Source organism: Tiliqua scincoides, chromosome 6 (assembly GCF_035046505.1).
Source record: "Tiliqua scincoides isolate rTilSci1 chromosome 6, rTilSci1.hap2, whole genome shotgun sequence".
NCBI classification, from domain to species: domain Eukaryota; kingdom Metazoa; phylum Chordata; class Lepidosauria; order Squamata; family Scincidae; genus Tiliqua; species Tiliqua scincoides.
Genome location: NC_089826.1, coordinates 75,555,430 through 75,563,113, shown reverse-complemented (window position 1 = coordinate 75,563,113; position 7,684 = coordinate 75,555,430). Strand labels below are relative to the sequence as shown.

Here is a 7,684-nt window from a genome sequence, read left to right as displayed (position 1 = left end):
GGATTGGGTCCTAAATCCCTTCCTTAGTAAAACACAGAAAGCGCAAAGATGTGACCACTTTTAATTGCTACCAGTTACCCTGCTTGCCGGCAATTCTCTCCTGCACCCAGCCTTTGTTGCTCTTATAGCTCTCAGATAAACTTTTATAGCATAACAGAATCTTCACAATCAGCACTCCTGCTGATCTGATTCTTTGGAGAGGAATTGGTGTAATGAAATTGTTGTTGATAGATGACTCCACTGGAGATTTGCCATAAATCAGTGCTCGTACAATGCACTAATAATAATTCTAATAACAGATAATAGCTGATTCACTGAGAGAGACTAATAACTACTCTGAGCTGATCCCTGTCAGCAATTTCATTGCCTGGCTGGAAACTGTATCTGAAGAAGTGCTCTGAAGTCGCAAGAAACATAAAAAAAAAAAGCAGAAATGTGGGCCAGGGGTGATATTTGAAAGATGCAGGGCAGGTGTAAGAACAGTTGCTACAGATCTGATATCAAGCCTTTACTGATGGCACCAGAAGTACCATTGTGTGCAGGAAGACACTGGAAACACTTCAAACGCTGAGAGATTAAACAAACCCACAACCTAGAATCTTCCTTGTCCTGGGAATCTGGTGATCCCAAAGAGCCCGGCATAAGCAGTATTGACAAAAGGATAAAAAATGCATCACTTTTGCATCACAGTTCTGATGTTTCATTTGGCTGCCTGTTTTTTCCCCTGTTCTACCCCTGTAGCAGTTTGCTTATATCAACAATGTGATGTGTGAGCCGGTAACACAGGGAATAGTAGTAGAACTAGCATCATCTTCCATGTTTTCATGAACTTGGAAGTCCCTGGGAAATTTTTCTCATCTTATAAATATGTTCTTGGCTTTTCTTAAATTTCTGCAGATAGCTCCCTCCCCCAAGCAAGTGCTTCAGGTGAAATCTCAGTGGGAAGTCACATCAGGATTCCTGTACCTTTAATACCTACGGAGGAGAAGGAATTTCAGCAGCTATCGCTAGTCAGGCAAGCATTCTGCAAAACTTAAGTCTGTCTTTACAAAAGCAGATGATTGCCCTGAGTGTCACACCCGGTGGAGGGGGGGACGACCACAGCAAGGGTGACAAGTGGTATACTGCCTCTTGAGAACAGAGGATCGTGGATATCAAATGAAGATTCAACTCCCCAGGCTTCTTAGAGCCTTAAAAAGATTTTGATATGCTTGTAAAGGCACAAAATCCATGCCCTATTTTACATCTGCTCCTCCATCTAAAATGCAGGATGGAGGGAGAGAGAGAGAGAGAGAGAGAGAGAGATTGTCCCCATCTATGAAAGTGAAGCACTATTTTATTGACTCAGTCTAAATGGACCGAGCACTGTAACTTCCCCTGTAAGAAGTTTGTGGACTCTTTTGGTCAGAAAGCAATTGCCAGTGAGCTTAATTTAATTCCTGTAAAAGAAGAGAAATCCATTTTGTTGATTCAAATGGAGTCTCCTTCCCTCAAACAGCCGCATCCTTTTTCGTTACTTGTGCAACCAAAAGATGGCAGTACATCATCAACAATTTGGTTAAAGCAGCATTGAAGAGCAGGCAGCTCCTCAGGTCATCAGGTATAAGCTGTGTGTCTTTTAACAAAATATATGCAGTTTTAAAAGCAGAACAGTCATTCCCTGCCTGAACTTCTGTGCCTTCATTAAGTCCGTCTGGATTCCAACTTAAGTCAAATGTGACAGATTCCTCTTAAGTGACAAATAATCTTAAGTAACAGATTCCTATCTATCTTTCCTACTCTTATAAATAGGACTCTATTAGGATTTTTTTTTTTTTAAAGCACTTGAAAAGGCCTCTCTGATGAGTCTTCTGGAACTTCTCCAGACACAGCTTTGCAGATATTTTATTCTGAAATTATGTTTTTTTTCTATTACAAAGCCTGGGAGAATGTTTTTGGACTGCCATATGAATTTAGGTTTGGGGGTCTTCCAGTAACTAAGTTGAATGTAGGAAAATCCAATTAGACATCCATTTTGTGTGTCTTCTTGTACTTTTCTTTATTGATCAGCCCACAATGGCCTTGTGGTTTGCTCCCTTCCATGGGCATTATATATATAATGTGTGTGTGTGTGTACACATACACACACAGGGTGACCAGATACAAAGGAGGACAGAGTGCCTATAACTTTTGCCACAGGATGTGGTGATGGCATCTGGCCTAGATGCCTTTAAAAGGAGTTGGACAAATTTCTGGAGGAAAGGTCCATCATGGGCTACAAGCTATGATGTGTATGTGCAACCTCCTGATTTTCAACATAGGCTACTCAGATTGCCAGATGCAAGGGAGGACACCAGAATGCAGGTGTCTTGTGTGCTTCTTGAGGCACCTGGTGGGCCACTGTGATATACAGGAAGCTGGACTAGATGGGCCTATGGCCTGATCCAGATGGGTTCTTCTTATGTAACCATTGTACGGAAGAGATAATTTTGGTAGGTGCAGCTTTTAAAACCCTTCCATATTGAGCTGCACCTACCAAAATTTCCTCTTCTATACAGTGGTTTGAATTCTAAGCAATCACACAGACCTTCAGATATAAATGCTCCTTTTTTTAGCAGGGGGAGAATAACTTGCCCACCTCACCCCAGCACTGTCTGTTCTAGTGGCTGTCTGCTGGTGTTCTTTTTGCATATTTTTAGATTGTGAGCCCTTTTGGGACAGGGAGCCATTTAGTTATTTGATTCTTCTCTGTAAACCGCTTTGTGAACTTTTAGTTGAAAAGCGGTATATAAATACTGTTAATAATAATAATAATAATAATAATAATAGCCGGAAGGTGGTTTTAGCGACATTTTGGGAGTGTTTGTGTCTAGTAAGAACACTCTGCAAGATGTACTAAGGGTTGGGGAACTGACAGAAGCAATGGCTGATTTTCTTTCCTTGAAAGATACCGTATGCACGTTACTGAAAGATTACAGTATGTGCATTACAGTATGCACATTAAGGTTGATAGCAATATGTGTTCACTCAGCCAGGACACTAGCAGCCCAGTTCTACGGTCTGGCACCGCTGTGTGGAACAGCAGTGTCGAAATGGCTGCGGCTGTATCCTATAGGGACGGACCAGCCACAAGAAGCTTCGGGGAAAGGGAACAAATGTTAGGCTCCAGTGTTAGGCTCCGCTGGCAGCAAAGGGACTCCATGACAATAATTATAAATGTCTTTAAGGTTCTTTTTATAAATATATTATAAAGGCATTCCCCCTCCCATACTGTGGGGTCCCATATCTGAAGTTTCGCTTATCCATAGTTCTTTATTCCCTCTGTTACTCCTGACTCACTTCACCTTTTTTGCAAATGCTTTCCAAATGGAAGCTTTTTGGTAAAGGAAACATACAGCTGAATGCTAGACTTGTAGCTGCTGTTCATCCCTGCAAAAATGTCCCCAGGACTGTTTCATAGTTTCAAAAAAAAAAAAAAAGTTTCCTTAATTAATAGGGCAAAGGGATAAATTCATGTTTAGTTCAGGTTCTGTTTTAAAGCAAAACAAAAAAAAAAATGCAGACACCTAAAGCAAGGGGGAAGAGGAGAAACAGAACTGATGGTCAGGTTTGGACTTGGCTGGCAACCTTCAGTCTCGAAAGACTATGGTATTAGCCTACAGCACCTGGTATTCCCAGGCGGTCTCCCATCCAAGTACTAACCAGGCCTGACCCTGCTTAGCTTCAGAGATCAGACGAGATCAGGCATGTACAGGGTAACAGTGTTTTGCTGATATGTTTGAGTTGCCTTACACTCAGGGCAGAAGGTAACCCCAATGATGTTGGGGAAACTTTCTCATTGTTGGAACTAGATGACTTGTTCCCTGATGGGGGTGCAGTAGCAGGGCAGGAGAGCACTTTAAAGATTAAAAAAAACCTGTTTTTTTTTAAAAAAAAATCTAAAAGTAGCATACAGGGACAGGAAATGGTGATGTCCATAATTGCTGACAGTATTGGCACAGACCAATAGTTGCCCATGAATTGTACACTAGAGTTCGGTTGTACTTGATCAGGCCTGCTTAGGATATGGCTCACCAATACAAATGCAGTCTATCAAGCAACATGAATTCAACACCCCTTCCATTTATGCCATGTTCCTAGGACAAAAATGGGATCAGGGATGGTGGTTTGAAACTACCTGGCATTTCCACAATAAATGGCTGCTCTGCTGTTCCACTGCTTTCAGCCTGGTGGATCGCAAGTTGTGCATGCCTGCCCTAGATTCATCAAGGGGAAAGACTGCATTTTCACCATGTCAGAAGAGTGTGGTTTAAAGTGTGCATTGAAACACCTTAAGACTTTGTGGCACAACTCACAGGTGCGCTGCAGGATGTCCCCAAAGTCGCCTCCTACCTGTTCCCCTGGGCTCCACCACCTTGGATCTCATGAAATCTCATGAGATTTGGGTGTTTGCAAGATTTGGGCATGAGATTATAGATTTTCCAAGATCCAAGATGGCAGTGACTGGCTGAGCCAAGAAGAAGAGGCTGCAGGGGTGTCATGACCCAGGTAAGTTTAGGAACCACTGCCCTATGCTAAGAGCTCTACATGAAGCAAAGTTATCTAGAACCTCTGCAACAACTGGGTAAAAATGGCTTTAATGCAATGATCTGGAATGGCTCAGAGCATCATTCGCTGCTCTCTGATGTCATAACCGATATTGCTGTACTCTCGGGTTGGAGTACAGCCCACCTTTTAATTTCCATGACAGTTAGACAAATATTTGGGAGTAGGTACCCAGATGGTGTGATGATTAATCATTTCTAGAGCACTTTTTAGTGATTTATATTACCTCAGTCGTCCTCAGATAAACCCTCTAAGGCAGATGGTAAAATTACAATTTTGCAAAAGGCGCATTAGAGAGCAAGAGTTGCTCAAAGCCAACCAGAGAGTGTGTAGCTGAGAAAGGATCTCAATACAGATATTCCTTATTCTGCTCAGCATTCTGTCATGAACACCAATACCAACATAGCTGGCTACCATTTCTGGTGAAATAAGAGAGCTCCTAGAAATCATTCCAATTACTGTCTTACAACAAAATGTACTATATTTTCCCTACCTTTGTCCCCCCCCCCCCCCCAAAAAAAAAAATAATAATTGTAGGTCATTTTTACTTTTGAGATCCTTTGGAAAGGTATACTTTGAGTGATACTCTGAATTTCTTCAGTAGCAAATTTCATTCATTTGCTCTGGAACAGACTGGTACAACTTGTAATCTACCATGACCATCAGACATGCATTGCAACCTGCCTAGTGGTTGATGACCTCCTGTTTTTGCAGCCCCAGAAGAAAGCTTCTTGAGTGCCTAGTGGAACTCCATAAATAGCTGTATTTGGTTTGCTGGGTCACAACTTGTATAGGCCTACTCTAGTTACTGAACCTGACATTCCACTGCCTTTAAGAGTATACTCATAGGAAGACATTTTTTTTAATGTCTCTCATTCATATAACATGAGACATGGGGGAAAATTTTTTTTAATGTCTCTCCTTAATATAAATGCTATCACATGCATGTTATACAATATTATGCATGTTGGGCATCCCTTATTTGAAGTGCTCGGGATCAGAAGCACTTTGGATATCGGATTTTTCCATAATTCAGAATAATTTCATATACATAGAGATCATGGAGATGAGGCCCTAGTCGAAATACAAAATTCATTTATGTTTCATATACTCCTTATACCCATAGCCTCAAGGTAATTTTATACAATATTTTTAAATAATTTTGTGCATGAAATGCACTTTGTGGTTTTATTTCTTTAGGCAAAAATGTAAAAAAACAACAACAAGAAACTCAAGTTTGCACTCAAAAAAGTTTCATATTTCAGAATACTGTGTATTTCAGAATTCCGGATAAGGCATGTCCAACCTATAATATAATTTAGTTTACACTTCTAACAGTTTGAAAGGAGTAATTGAATGGAAAATGTTTGTCAAAAGGGTCACTCATGTGAAACACTCCCATTTCAGTTCTAAACTTCTGACAGGGTGGGTTGGGAGGGGTTCAATTTCTTTAAAAAATAAAGACCAAACTGTGTTTTAGTAAAATTCCATTAGAGTGAGAGGTCACTGAATCACCCACTTAGCATTAAGAGATACTATAACACTGAAAGACTCTGCTCAGAGCAAACCAAAAATGACCATACCCAACTGTGAGCAAAACACACACGCAAGTATCCTATACCACTTTGATTAGTCCAGATGCTCTTCAGGACTGGGCTATCACTGAAATGGCTAGGATTACATAATATAATAATCATATCATTTACCTTGTTAAAAATTATCATTCAAAGTACTGGACGTGAAGCATATCTATTCAGGAAAAGTCCTATGTGCCAAAGACTTTTGTGCTAAAGATGGCAAGCAACAGTGCAACTTGTCATCAACTTATTTTATAATTATTGCCATTAAGAATATTATATATTGGTTTTCAACAAAAAGCAGTGCACAAAGCAGTTTACATAGCAAAATAAATCAATACGTGGTTCCCTGGCCCAAAGAGGTCACCCTCTAAAACAGCCATTTTCAACCACTGTGCGAGTGGTCCACAGGTGTGCACAGGAATTTGGGGAAAGGTCATTTATTAATAGGGTCAGTGAGGGATGTGAGCCCCCCCATTGGCAGTATGGTGTGCCTTGTCAACTGCCCAAAGCCTAATGGTGTGCCTTGACAATTTTAGTGCTTCGCCAGTATTTATGTGATGAAAACGGTTGAAAAACGCTGCTCTAGAACAGTGATTGTCAACCTTTTCCATCTCAAGGCACACTGACGAGGTGCTAAAACTGTCGAGGTGCACCACCCATTTTTTTTGACAAAGTACACCACGCACCATATATCATTTGGAGCGTGATCCTAACCCCTTATGTCAGTGCTTTCCATAGCGGTGCCAATGGAACATGTGCTGCATCCTGCAGTTGGGTGCCACTCACAGAGGCCTCCTCAAAGTAAGGGAATGTTTGTTCCCTTGCCTCAGAGCTGCAGCGCCTTTATGTCAGTGCTGGAAAGCACTGACATAAGGGGTTAGGATTGCACCCTTGATGTGTAATTTTATGCAGAATGCAATGAAACAAATCTCTATGCAATATCTATCAAAAATTATATCCACAAAACCAGGGGGTGAGGCAATGGTTCATCACTATACCCACCACTCAGGCCATTACCCCATCTACTGCATAGGAGAAGGTCCATCATGGGAGTGACATACTGGCCTGGTGATGCGAACCTGTTGCGAGCTGCGTTGTGCCCAGGCCGCTCCGGAACTGCTCCGGTCTGCGGCTGGAGCTCCGCCAACGGCTTGGCACAGCAGACAGCTGCACAGCTGTTGTTGTTTCTGCACCTCAAGGCCGAAGCACTATCACCCCCGGCGACAAGGAAGACTCAGAGGCAGAAGTTCTCCACCACACTCCTCCTTTACTTATGTACAGATATTTACATATATTTACATACTTGGATAAAGTCCAAGTAGTACAAACGGTACACAATCCACTCTCCAACCAACGTAGCCTCCGGCTCACAATGCTCTGCTTCTCCCACACACTTGCTTGCCTCTGCTGGACATTTATACTTCCTGCAGCCAATCACAGCGTTGGGAATACTGCACAGTCATGCTGACTGTGCTGTTGCTGCCACACACACACACACACTCACATGAAGTCACCTGATG

The 7,684-nt window shown here is 41.8% G+C and overlaps 1 pseudogene; it reads right to left on the bottom strand.

Moving 5' to 3' along the window:
• Positions 1–3,632: 3,632 nt before the first annotated feature.
• Positions 3,633–3,753, bottom strand: LOC136656600 (5S ribosomal RNA; annotated as a pseudogene).
• Positions 3,754–7,684: the final 3,931 nt, after the last annotated feature.